Source organism: Ictalurus punctatus, unplaced genomic scaffold, assembly GCF_001660625.3.
Source record: "Ictalurus punctatus breed USDA103 unplaced genomic scaffold, Coco_2.0 Super-Scaffold_100046, whole genome shotgun sequence".
NCBI classification, from domain to species: Eukaryota; Metazoa; Chordata; class Actinopteri; order Siluriformes; family Ictaluridae; genus Ictalurus; species Ictalurus punctatus.
In genome coordinates, this window is record NW_026521087.1 from 2,692,626 (window position 1) to 2,706,860 (window position 14,235).

General features: G+C 39.7%; 1 pseudogene; it reads left to right on the plus strand.

Moving 5' to 3' along the window:
• The first annotated feature begins 7,611 nt into the window (after nt 1–7,611).
• On the plus strand, nt 7,612–9,459 carry LOC128630090 (general transcription factor II-I repeat domain-containing protein 2A-like; annotated as a pseudogene).
• The last annotated feature ends 4,776 nt before the right edge of the window (nt 9,460–14,235 follow it).

Below are 14,235 nucleotides of genomic sequence, written 5' to 3' on the forward strand. Positions count from 1 at the left end.
GCCAGCTACAGAGAGGGCATATAGAGCCTTCTTTAATATCCTGGCTGGAGAAAAACTATTTTACCTTGTGTTTTGGCCATGTGCTGAAATTGTTCTAGTAACATTTGGAGCAGTGGGTCATATGAAGTCAAACTAGGGATTTAGAGCCAAGCAAACAAAGCTTGTTCAAGTATAAAACACCACTAGACCAGTGGTTCATCTATCAAAGTGTGCATACACGTTCATAGAAAGCGCAAGTACACACAAGAAAATTTTGTATCTTTGTATGCTTGTATCTTTCTCATTTGTAAGTCGCTTTGGATAAAAGCGTTTGCTAAGTGAATGAATGTAAATAATATATATATATATATATATATATATATATATATATATATATATATATATATATATATATATATATATATAATGTATGTATGTATGTATGTATGTGTGTGTGTGTGTGTGTGAGAGAGAGAGAGAGAGAGAGAGAGAGAGAGAGAGAGAGAGAGATAAGTAAGTTTTTACTAAAACAGTCTTCTAACTCGTTTTAAACAAACACATTATAATAATATTTAGTACTGTGCATACAGTATTAAATAGTTATATTTATAGTTTGTTACAAAAATACTAATAGATTGCCTCTTTTTATGTATACAGATAGAAGTTCTTATGCTACTTGTGTACAGCGTTTGATGCCTTATGCGTGACGAAAGAAAAAGGTTTTTGACTTTTTTACCACACGGAACAGCTCTTTTTCTAGACATGTGGGTGGCTCTTAAAAGAGCCGTTGTATTCGCGTCGTTCGGTGTTAGAGCGTTTAACCGCCGAAGCCGTACAGGGTGCGTCCCTGGCGTTTCAGAGCGTACACCACATCCATGGCGGTCACGGTCTTTCTCTTGGCATGCTCGGTGTAGGTGACGGCGTCGCGGATCACGTTCTCCAGGAACACTTTCAGCACACCGCGAGTCTCTTCATAGATCAGACCAGAAATACGCTTTACACCACCACGGCGAGCCAGACGGCGAATAGCCGGCTTGGTGATCCCCTGGATGTTATCGCGAAGCACCTTGCGGTGACGCTTAGCACCTCCTTTGCCGAGTCCTTTACCACCCGATATGACAAAATCATATTCAGAAAGAAAGAAAAAAAAAACTTACATAGTCAAGGTACAATTACACGCAAATAGAGTCCCACACTGAAGAGTCTTTAAACCAAGATGTGCTGCTTTTTAGTCTTCTTAGTTCTTTTTGAATGTCTTTGAATATAATATCACTGGATATAAACGTTTGATTTATAGTCATTCTGGACCTTGTTTTCCAGAGTTTAGATTTAGTCAAACATATTATGAACCAAATGAAGTCATGCTGAGTCTTGCTACAATTTTCTTTAAAAATGCCATAGAAAATTGAGTTCATATTTATTTCTATATTGAGACCAATGATTTTTAATTTAGCCCATGTTTCTTTAGCGCGATAACACTAACAGGAAATGTTCGAGTGTTTCCTCTTCATTACAATTAGGCATCGGGCATTTACTGGTTTTTACAAAACAGCTCCATTTCACACCGGCTCTTACTGGGAGCCTTCTTACAGCGACTAACCAAGTTGTATCTCTCAGGTGTTCAGATAGGATTTTATTCTGTAAGTTTTGGAGACATTCTTTGTTTTGGTCTTCCTCCAAATTTCTGAAAGCCACAGGGTTACAAACTCGATCAACAATTAAAAGATATATTTCTTTGCTCGAGTCTTCCACCCAATCGATGTTTAGATCTTTAAATTGGTTAGTGAAGTCGGAAAACATCAGCTTATAATACGGAATTCCTTTCCTCAATGGACCTTGCTGCGGGGGTTTCCTCCGGGTACTCCGGTTTCCTCCCCCAGTCCAAACACATGCATGGTAGGCTGATTGGCATGTCCAAAGCATCCATAGTGTATGAATGGGTGTGTGTGATTGTGCCCTGTGATGGATTGGCACCCTGTCCAGGGTGTACCCCGCCTTGTGCCCAATGTTCCCTGGGATAGGCTCCAGGTTCCCCGTCACCCTGAAGAGGATAAGAAGTATAGAAGATGGATGGATGGACGAACGCTTCAAGGTTAATTATTTGTCATGCTATACCTGCAAATAGACGATGTACTGAGTGATTACGATTAAAATAATTTATGGCTGCAACAACTAATCGATAATAATCAATTATGAAAACCTTCGGCAATGAATGTCATTATCAATTAGTTGGTCTGCTGACGTCACAGGTGGCGTTTATGTATGACGTCGCTTTCATGAAAACACAGGTGCAAAACAGATAACCCGGCGGTAAAAAAAAAAGTGTGCGTCCCAAGTCATCTAAGGCATGGGAGCATTTTACATTAAATGCAGCAAAGATGGTAACGTGCATGTTCTTCAAAGTGGAGTTTGTGTGACGCGGGAGTACCACAGTGATGTACGAGCACATGAAACGAAAACACGTTGCTGTCATGGACGAAGGTGGAACATCAGCACGGTAAGCAAAAACCTGAGTATATCCACATTATATGAAGATGTGAAAAATGGTGTAGTCTAGTTTAATTCCATGCTATTGTGTAAAAAGCTTTGTTTACTAACTTCGGGACAGTCACACTAGATGTATTTTGTCTCGAGCATCAGGTTGTGCAGCATATTGATGGATTAAAATCGCGCTACCACAGAAACAGGTTAAATTAAACACGGTGTGAACAAAGTCAAGCAGTCAATCTAAAGGCAGGTGATAACAGCAGCAGTAAAAGATTTTGTAGTCACTGTAGTGGTTTTCATCGAATGCTTATGCGTTAGTGTATAATTGTTCCTGTCCTTTTAAACAAGCCTGTTAGCTTGCTGCGTTTCTCTGGGTGTCTGCTACAGTTAACTTTGATCTGTGTTTCAAATGCCATCTACTGCGGCTCTACTATGTTATATAAATTAACAGAATAAATTAACAGAATGAATTATATATTTGAGATATATTTGGTTTATATTGTCACATCTGAAGTACAGCATGTCTGTGTAAAAGAAATTTAACAAAAAATGGTTAAAACATGTATAAATTATATATTATTTAGATCTCTTATATTAATCATGGTTGCCATCAGCAATTATCATTATAAACAATGAAAATATTAATTTACATATAAATTGCTTCTTGCATACTCAATTGCTGTTTTTTAAATTTATTTATTTCAGAAAGAAACAGCTCCCCATGAGTGAATTTGTTCGGAGGAGAAATCCCCCATGCACTAAAACTAAATTTTTACCTTTGTTTTTGAAGTTTTGCTGCTTAAAACTGGACAAACTGTAGACAAATGACCAATGTTTGAAAGGTTTAAATGTAAAAATTAAAGATCATATTAGTAAAACTATATGTGCCTTTTGCATATTTTTTTTTTAAGTCCACACACAAATACCCTGAGGGTATTGGGGGGTTATTTTATTATAATAAACAAAATCTAATTGAAAAAAGTTTAGTTAAAAAAAAATCAGATTAATCAATTATCAAAATAATCATTAGTTGCAGCCCTACAATAATTAAAGAACAATACATCATACTTTTTGAGCCTATGAATATAAACCTGCAATTCCCTTCAAGCCATCATTACTGTATGAGTTGATCTTATAGAAAATTAAAGCGCACCCATTATGGCTTTGAAACGTGCCTAATTTTGTTTTAAAGGTCTCGTACAATAGATTTATATGCATCCAAGGTAAAAAAAAAAAAAAAAAAAAAAAAATAGTGTGAGGGTTTGATGTGCTCATAATTTATATTGCAACATTACCTTTTTTCCACCCAGTGTCAAAAACGACTCGTTAAATGATCCATTCTAAAAGTTTCACTCTAAACTCCTCCTTTCAGAGACCAGGGATTTTTATTACAAATCTATGTAGGTTAGTACAGGAAGTAAGTCTGGAATTACTAACGACTCGTTTCAGTTCTTGAGAATCGGTTGCTTCTTTTGTGGGTTAATAACTCCGTTTGTCGTTTGCTTTGATTTTTGAAACTTTTAAACATAATAGGTGCACTTTAAAATAAAAAAAGAATCAAGACTTATAAAAAGGTACATCTCACATACTGTACAAACCATATATTCAGCAGAAACTTTTTGTTTCAAAGTAACTGACAGGTGATGAACGTTTAGCACATAGCTGGAGGGATATTAGTGATTATGGATCTTTGGGAAACAAACAGGATTTGAACTCGCAGCCATTCAGGCCACATGCTTGGTCAAACTGCAGATTTGCAGTGTCAGTGTTGTGAAGACTATTGTTACTTGTTACTGGTACTCAGCTGTTGTCAGAAACACTAGACTGGCTCATGCTGGAGTCAAAATTGAAAGAGTAAAGGCTCACAGGGACAAACCCGTTTAACGTCCTTTTAACTGCACGGATATTTAATCTAAAAGTTACCAGGCAACTTGACAACATTCTGCAAGGCAACCCAGTTTGAGGAAGGGCATTACTGTTTGCTCAAACCTTTTGTAGCGTTGAACTACATCATAATGACTAAACTGTAAGGAGAAGTGCAGAGAAGCAGAGCTCTAGCACATTTAATTGATGTCACGTCATGCAGAGCTGATGGAATAGTAACTTTGACATTTGAATGTTTCCCGCTCATGTTCACAAAGCTCCAGCCCAGGATCTATGGTTGCCCATAGAGTGTCTCTAAAATGATTGACAGGAGGCACATCCAAACACAAACAAGCTTTCCAGACCAGAAGTCTTTTTTAAACAGGTTTTCTAAGTGACTTGATGCACTTTTGCTAACGCCACAACTTAATCCATTATTTTGATCATGTTTTACATATCTCCCAGGTTATTTGTACAAGTGAAAAATAAATAAATAAATAAAATTATTGCACCTTTTAAAGGAAGATGAACAATGCGCTCATTTTTTTTACTTTACAGTCCCCACAAAACAACTTTGAGAGCTGTGATTTGATTCAGTATGACAACACAACAGCTAACAGTGTTTGGGATACGCCCAGCTCTGAAGAACATTGATGCTAATGAGCTGCTACTGTTGAGCAAGACCCGCCTCACGACCCACACATTCCTACACATTCTAGAGAGCATTTAATTGGACAAACACAAGTCTGGTGCATGCTGAAGCATTAAAATTGTATCATTTTTCCCCAGAAGTGACTTTTTAATTTTTTTTTTAAACTGTGGTATTGGAGGCCATAACAGATACAAAAACATCTCGAAACACCAGTTTTGATTTCAGGAGCAGCAATTTAAAGACTTTACCAGAACAATCCAGAAAATACATGAAAGATAAAAATATGATGATTGTATAGCCAAAATCAAAAAAGAATGCAAACAAGTATAAAATTAAATTCATTTGATCTGAAATGTGAACAGAACTTCCATCCAAGCCCTAAAACTAGATAAAGAGAACCCAATTAAACAAATGCATTATAGTTTACACATTTATTCACTGAGCACAATTACCCAACATTAAACACCTTTGCTGAAAAAAGTATGTAAACTTTTGATTTCAGTAACCGGTGTGAGACGTTCGAGCAGCAATAACTTGAAGCAAACATTTCCGATGACTCACTCAATCCTGCACAATGGGTTTGAGGAATTTTGACTCACTCCTCCTGCTTCAACTCAATGATGCTGGCAGACTTCTTTGCACGAACTGCTCTTTTTAGGTCCTCCACAACATTTCTATTGGGTTAAGGTCTGACTTGGCCATTCCAAAATGTTCAATTTCTTCTGCTTTAACCATTTCTCTGTAGACGTACTTGTGTGCTTAAGGTCGTTGTCTCTGCTGCAAGGCCCACTTACAGTTAAGCTTGAGTTCACAGACAGATACCCTGACATTCTCCTGGTACAATCTAGGATTCATAGGTCCATCAATAATGGCAAGCTGGTTCGGACCCAAAGGAGCCCCAAACCATAATGCTGCCACCCCCATGCTTCACGGTTGGGATGAAGTTCTTATGTTGGGATGCTATTTTCGGTTTGTATCGAACAATGATTTTCAATTAAAGCAAGAAGTTCTATTCTGGACTCATCTGTCCACAGAACATTCTTCCAGTAGGCTCCTGGCATTTCCACATGGTTGTGAGCAAACTTCAGACAGGCAGCAGTGTTCTTTTATGGAAAGTAGTGGCCTGTAGGTTCTCAGATGTTACCCTGGGGTCCTATATGACTTACTGTGATATTATTCACCACACCCTTGGAGTGATCTTTTTTGCTGGACGCCCAGTCCTTGGGAGAGTAACAGTGGTGCTGAATTTCCTGCATCTGTATGTCATTTACCTCACAGTGGATTGGTGGAAGCCAAACTCTTTAGAAATGGCTCTGTAATCCTTTCCAAGCCGGTGAGCATTGACAACTCTCTTTTTCTGAGGTCCTCAGGAATGTCCTTTGATCGAGGCAAGGTACACTTCCATAAACCTGTGAGGTGAAGACCAGACTTTGATGGTGAAGACCCAAGTTAATGTCCTTGAAACATGGGCGGGCCTAATTGCCATTCCCTTGATTGAAACGCCTGACTTCAATCAGCCCCATTTAAATGAACTCGTACTCCTAGACTTCACATTCCTTCTCCTACAAAGATATTTAACGCTGGATCATTTTTGCTTAATAAATAACTGTAAAAACTACTGTTTTTTTTTTTTTGCATCTGTTGTTACCCGGGTTCTCTTTTACCTAGTTTAAGGACTTAGATGAAGATCTGATTAGGTTTCAGGTCAAATGTATGGAGAAATACAGAAAACTGTAAACGTTAAACTTTCTAGCCGCACAGTAGCTGTAGATCAAATGAGTCATATTTGCTTGCAGTCGCTCACGTTTTTGTGGTAGGAAATCGTGTTATTGACACGGAGCTGTCGATGCATGTATGTTTAGACCAGGCATGGGCAAACTACGGCCTGAGGGCCATATACGGCCCGTTGGGATTTTTAATCCGGCTTTAATCCGAACTTGTCCAAATTATATGATTAAACCTCAGTGTGGTGTATTATTCTCTACTTCACTTTTTCGCTTTGCCCTTTGAGCCCTTCTGTAAAAATGAGTGGACCAAAGAAAAGAAAAGTGGACAGTGAGTGCCGAGTGTTTAATAAGGAGTGGACAACAACATATTTTTCCACTGAAGTCCGATCAACGGTCGTATGCCTGATATGCCAAGAAACTGTTGCGGTTTTCAAAGAATACAATATCAGCCGTCACTTTGCCACGAAACATGCCAACTATGCTAGCAAGCAGTCAATGCAAGAACGGGCGGCTACGGCTCAGAGGTTGATGGATAATTTACAGACTCAGCAAAAAAATTTTCACCGACAAGCTGCGATTCAGGAGTCAAGTACCAAGGAAAGTGTTTTGCTGGCATTCAAATTAGCAAAGGCTAGCAAGCCTTTCTCCGAAGGCGAGTTTTTGAAAGAATGCATGGTAGAGACAGCAGGTCTCCTGTGTCCGGAGAGCAAAGGCAATTTTGAAAAAATCAGTTCATCACACAGGACTGTGAGTCGCCGTGTGGAACTAATTGACGAAGATATCGCCAGCGAATTGAACAAAAAGGCGGAGTCTTTTAAGTTATATTCACTACCACTAGATGAAAGTAACAGCATAAAAGACACTGCTCAGCTCCTAATTTTATCTGAGGGATTAACGACAGTTTTGAGATAACGGAGGAGTTTTTGACTATGGAGTCCCTGAAAGGAAAAAGGCGGGGAGAGGACTTGTATAACCAGGTGTCTGCTGTCATCGAGCGAATGAAGATACCTTGGAGTAAACTTGCTAATGTCACCACGGATGGATCGGCAAATTTAACTGGAAAAAACACTGGGCTGTTGAAAAGAATCCAGGACAAGCTGAAGGAGGAAAACCCTGACTAGGGTGTTATTTTCCTTCACTGCATCATTCATCAGGAATCTCTGTGCAAGTCTATATTGCAGCTTAAACATGTTGTGAATCCGGTCGTAAAACTTGTTAACTTTATACGAGCAAGGGGACTTCAGCATCGTCAGTTTCTTACGTTCCTGGAGGAAACTGATGCGGATCACCAGGACTCCTCTACCACTATCGGGTCCGCTGGTTAAGTTTGGGCGAAGTGTTTCAACGAGTGTGGGAGCTCAAAGAGGAAATTATCGCATTTTTGGAGTTAATGGGGAAATCCGACAAATTTTCTGAGCTAAGGGACAACAACTGGCTTTGTGACTTTGCGTTTGCTGTGGACATATTTTCACACATGAACGAGCTGAACATCAAGCTACAGGGGAAAGATCAGTTTGTGCACGACATGTACACAAATGTTAGAGCCTTCAAATCCAAGCTGACTTTGTTCTCCAGTCAAATTTCAAACAAATCTCTCTCTCATTCCCCCACACTAGCCATGCAGAAAGAGGCGTCCCGAAACGTGAAGAAATACAGATCACTGGGCGACCTGCACAGAGAATTCTGCCGTCGGTTCAGCTGGTGTCCTGTCCCCTGTCACAAGACCCTGAAACAGCACCACAGGAGCTGCAATTGGAACTGATCGATCTTCAGTCTGACTCAGTCTTAAAGGAGAAGTTCAACTCTCTTAAACTGAATGACTTTTATGCTTCACTTAATGATGAGACGTTTCCAAACCTCCGGAGGACGGCACAGAAGATGCTGACATGGTTTGGCTCGACCTACGTATGTGAGCAGACATTCAGCGTCATGAACATCGACAAAGCCCCTCACAGATCCAGGTTAACTGACCAACACCTCGGATCTATCCTGAGAATTGCCATAACAAAACTAACTCCAGAGTTTGATGCACTGGCAAAAAAGGGAGATCAACAACACTGTTCCCACTGAAACTGGACGCGGGTTTCTCTACTGTGTTATCAAATTAATGCATTTGGAAAACAATTGGTACAATGAGCCTTGCATATTCATGCTTTGCTACCTGTTAAAGGCCAAATCCTTTCATGTAATGGCTTTTACATGTCATTTATATTAGTTCACACAAACACTCCATCCGTCTGTTCCTGGCCCGGCCCCTCTGTCAAATTTTAGAACGCATCGTGGCCTGCGAGTGTCGTGAATAAAATCAACCTTTTAGCCTAGGTCAAAAACTTCAGAGACCGAGAGTTTAGTAGATGTCAAAAAGTAAATAAACTTTATTGAAAATCAATAAAGTGTGACAGTCTGCAGAGTGTCTGAATTATGCATACACAAACATGTCTTTATATACCTATCTCCACAGCATAGTCTCTGTAGATGCGGTTTTGCTTTTCCTCGTTGAAATAGACCAATCTTCTTTTGCCACAATTAAATATTCATGTCTGCGTTATCTTAAATTTGTGGAACATGCGCAGTTAGTTGTTTTTCTTGAAAAGGTTTCATGAGGACAAGGTTTCTTTTTTTAAAAAAAGGTTTCACACAGGCTTGTGTGTCTTGACCTTGACTCCCTTCTTAGGGCTCAATGAGCATCTGTCTGTCTCTATCGGTTGTCCCCGCTGATATCTACCTCCTTTCCCGAGGCCCTCTCCTAACTCCCTAATTTGTACCTGCCTCAAAGTTATTTACTCACGCATGCGAATATCTACTGCCAATTTTTATTGCTGTGGAGACAGGAGCCAGCTAATACAGAAGAACAATTGTTGTGCACTGAAACACAGAGTTCATTCAACTCAAATCCACTCAGAATAGAACCTGATCAAACATTGTTCTATGGATTTAGATTATGCTTCTAACCGTTGATTATACATATAGATGATGTTTTTTAACCAATATTGATTATACGATAATGCTCAAGTAATAATTCTAAATGTTGGTTACATATTGAATTCACTTCATTAGCATATCCAAATGTCAGTTACACATATTGTTTGCACTTCAGATATTTTCCATATATTCTCCCCCTCTGGGGCTTACTAAGCCCCATCTAGCTAGAGAGAGTAATCTCACTAGTGATCAATGTATGACCACGTCAGCCTTCTACCAATGACCAAATCCTGAAACCACTCTCTCTGGAGACCAGAAACAAACATCTCCCATTGGCTAGAAAGGAGTAAAAAATTCTCTCTCTCTTTCCCTAACCACAAAAATCAAGACATTGTTTGTAAGCGTGAGTATGCGTTTGGTTCAGCACTTGCCTGTGGTTGTCATCGTGATGTAGAGTACACAGCTGATTAAGCACATATAGCTGATACAAGTATAGACTAATAAACATGAATACAAATCAAATTTTCTCAGTTTGATTAATCATGACAGTGATCACCCTGTCTCTTAATCACACTTGATTATATTGTAATAGAAAATGTGAAAATTTAAAAATAGAAAAATGGAAAAAAATAAAAACTCCATCACATCCTTTCTCAGGGGATGTGTTAACAATGTTTGTCTTCGACCCAGATACTTTGCATATCGCGGGGACGACCCTTGGGGAGAGGTCAAGCTAGTACTTACACCCATGGCATGGCTCATCAAGCTGCTTCTTTGTCCTCACTTGAGGAACTGGAATCTGTTCCATCCTGTTGCAGCCGATCGAAGGTCCAATCTGGCTCACTGATTGTCTCATTCAGTTCTAGTTCAGTACTGTTTTGGAGACTAGTCAAGGGCTGAAAAGTCAATTATGGAAAAGTTGTCCTGTAAGGAACGTCTGCTTGGGCCTCTTTCTCCTTCAGCAGGTGTATCAGGCTCGTCAGAACCGCTCTCAGCAGCAGGAGCCCTTCTTTCCTCCTGCTCTGTTGGTACGACCCCTGACAGACCTTCTTCTTTGCCATCGCCTGAGACTGTCATTCTCCCTTATCTTCATTTAGACCCTCTCTCATGTCTTGTCTTGTTCTTTCTTCTGCAATGTCAACCACTGGATCGTCCCCTTTGATCAGCTGATCCTCCTTTCTCCTAGGTCTTAATCTAGGTGCTCACTTTGTATGGCCCTTCTCTTCTGGGCTGGAACACCCCTAGGTACACCTGTTCTCCAGCAGTCACAGGACAAGGAACTTCTGTCTCCTCTCTCAGTCCCCAGCTCTGGTCCTGTGAATAGATAGCTTCATACATAGCAGTTAGTTATTGCATATATGCTCTTAGTTCCATCTGTAATTACTTCAGCGGCAGTTCTTCATAAGGACCGCTCAGGTATGACACAGACATGGGTCGACCCGTAGGCATTTCATGCGGTGTTAGATGCATATTTCTGTTAGTCTGCATGCGATAGCTCATTAGTGCAGGAGGTAGAGCATCTACCGAAAAGAGTTCAGAGTCAGCACAAATTGCGTTAAGCTTAGCCTTAAAGGTACCACTTACCTTTTCCACTATTCCCTGTGACTGAGGGTGATAAACACATCAAAATTTTAATTTAATCACAGTTACTGTAACACTGTTTTTTAAACGAACGCTGAGCCGTTGTCAGAGCTAATCTGAGATGGTATGCAGTCTCTAGGAATTACCTCTCTGGTTAAAAATTGAATCATTGTTCCAGCAGTTTAGTCTGCTGATGGCATTGCCTCCCTCCATCTGCTAAACCTGTCTATCACCAGGTGCTTAAACGGCCCTTCTGGCATTGATACGAGCCCTATCGATACTGATTTTCCCTTTCTGACATTGTTTTGAGCATAAATTTCACACTCAGGTTATTATTCACCATTGCCTGTAAGTTTAAAAAAAATAATAATAATAATCCATAATTGCCTGTAAGTACAGAGACCAGTCCTCTTGCTGTTTTATCTTTTCCCATAACTTCCCCCTCGCGCACTGGTTAAAACCATGTGCATCTGAAATTCATACAGTGAGAAGTGCAGTAGGTACAATCAGAATTCAATTAAACTATTTGCTCGGTATGTTAAAGTGGTGTTCCAGCACTTTTACTAAAACCTCACTGCATTCAAACAGCTCCAAACAGATGACGCAATCCATGGGCATAATCAGAGTCAGTATATATATTAGCAATTCTACCCATAACCAGTTCGCACTCTGTAGTGATAGCTTTTAATTCGGCCAATTGGGCAGAACAGGGTGCTCACAAAATCTTCCAGATGGAACGTCTAAAAAGTTCAAACTTTGGCTCGAGGAAATATGAATTTCGGCTAGGCAATCGTGAGTGTTCTCAGTGACTGGCTCCACAGAATTAATTAGGCAATACAACACTACAGTTGGTGTATTAGACACACTAATAGGTTTAATATTTAAATTTTGGGTGACACATAGAATAACTTCATATCCTGTTCTTTGATGAGCTGTCGTGTTGCATGTGGATCTAATTCAAAATAGAAGTGACCTGGTGTGATGAGTGTAAGATCAATGTGTGAGAGCAATTTTCCCAGTGATCTGCACTAAGAGAGCAGCTTGAGCCATGGCACGCAAACGTGCTGGCGATCCTTGTGCCACCAAATCCAATGTTTTCGATAAATAAACTAAAGACCTGCAAGCGCCCCATACTCCTGAGCCGGGACCCCTGCAGCGGCGCCCCCTCTCTCAGATGGTTAATACAGGATAGAATAAAGCAGGATAGAATAATGAAAGCGCTCTGAAGTCCTTGTACGAAACCACTACTATATATATGAAACTCAGAGCATGACATCATTCTGTGTACCGATAAGAAGCAGTTTGAGGCAGTTCAAACAGGCTTTGTTTTAGGATCTTAGATGATGTTTAGACGAACCTTGAACAGAAGAACATGTTTGTGTCTCTGTAAGCAGATAAACATTCTGATCTCAGTGACATCACATGGCCTTCTGAGTCGTTATCCTCACATGAGAATGAAACAGAACAAGAACAAAACTATTTCAAAGTAAAAATGAATAATTTCCCTCACAGTGTAATGAACAGAATCTGCTGTTTGTCAATAACTGGAATCTGTTCTGGGAGCGTCCTAGGTTGTTTTGTCCTGATGGCCTGCACCCCAGCAGCCTCGGAGTGGAACTGCTGTCTGACAACATCTCCAAGACCCTACACTCCAAGTGACTGTCTACCGTAAGCACATCCTCTACAATAACAAAGTTCATCATAAGCAATGTTCAATTAATAGTCCAACACCTGTAGTACATTCTATAGAGACTGTGTCTGTTCCCCGAGCTATACAAATACATAGACAATTTCAGAATGTTTGTTTTAGTAACCTAATTAACCTAAAATTAGATCATACTGAATGCACAGCCAGCACCTTTAATCTGAAGCTAGGACTATTAAACATTAGATCTCTTGCGTCTAAGGCTCTTATTGTTAACGACATCATTACTGATCAGGAATGTAATTTAATGTGTTTAACGGAAATTCGGATTAAACCAAACGAGTACATAGCATGAAATGAAGCCAGTCCTCCTGGATACAGTTATGTACATCAGCCTCGTTCAACTGGTAGAGGAGGAGGTGTTGGTCTCATCCATAGTCAAAATCTAGTCGTCACACAAAAACTTAAGCATAAATTTAATTATTTTGAAATTATACCAGTATAACTTATGTAGCCACAAAAAAAAAAGTTAATTCCTCTAATTATTATTTACAGACCCCCAGGGCCATATACTGAATTTCTTAGTGAATTTGCAGACTTTATCTCAAACCTGGTTGTGTCTGTAGATAAAGCATTAATCGTCGGAGACTTTAATATTCATTTTGATAACCTGGAAGACCCTCTGAGAACAGCGGTTGTGTCCATCTCAGATTCAGTAGGGATTAATCAGAACGTAATCGGACCTACTCATAATGGTGGTCACACTCTTGACCTCATATGTACGGATTAAATATAGAAAATATTGTAACACTTCCACAGTCTGAAGTTGTCTCAGATCATTCTTATCTCGTTCATAATACGTATGGATCGTATTTCCACCTCGCCACCACATAAAATGTACTTTTACATCAGCTACTGCACCGAGCTTCACAACGTAATGGCTAATGATTATTTTACTAAATCATACAGTACATATGCTAATAACAATGCAGAAAAAGCACACAGGTGATAAATGTCCTCACTCAAATACATTTATAATCTGAGTAATAACCCGAAGTATAAAGAACTGCAATGGGTATTAACTGCATTACCTTGAACAAACATCTTCAAATACCACACAATGCTTAGTATAATGTGTTGCAAATAGAGCTGCAACAACTAATTCATAATAGTTGATAATAATCGATAATGAAAATAGTTGACCGAGCAACCCTCCTCACGGAACGGTCATCCACGCCGAAGTCACGTGACCCGAGTGGTGTGTTCAGGCATAGTTCATCCATCTTTTTCTCTTTCTCTGGCAGTCATTCTGATCGCAGCTTCAGGTTGCGTTCGGTGTGTTTTAAACGCTGATGGCTTGATTTGTCAGGTACGACTTC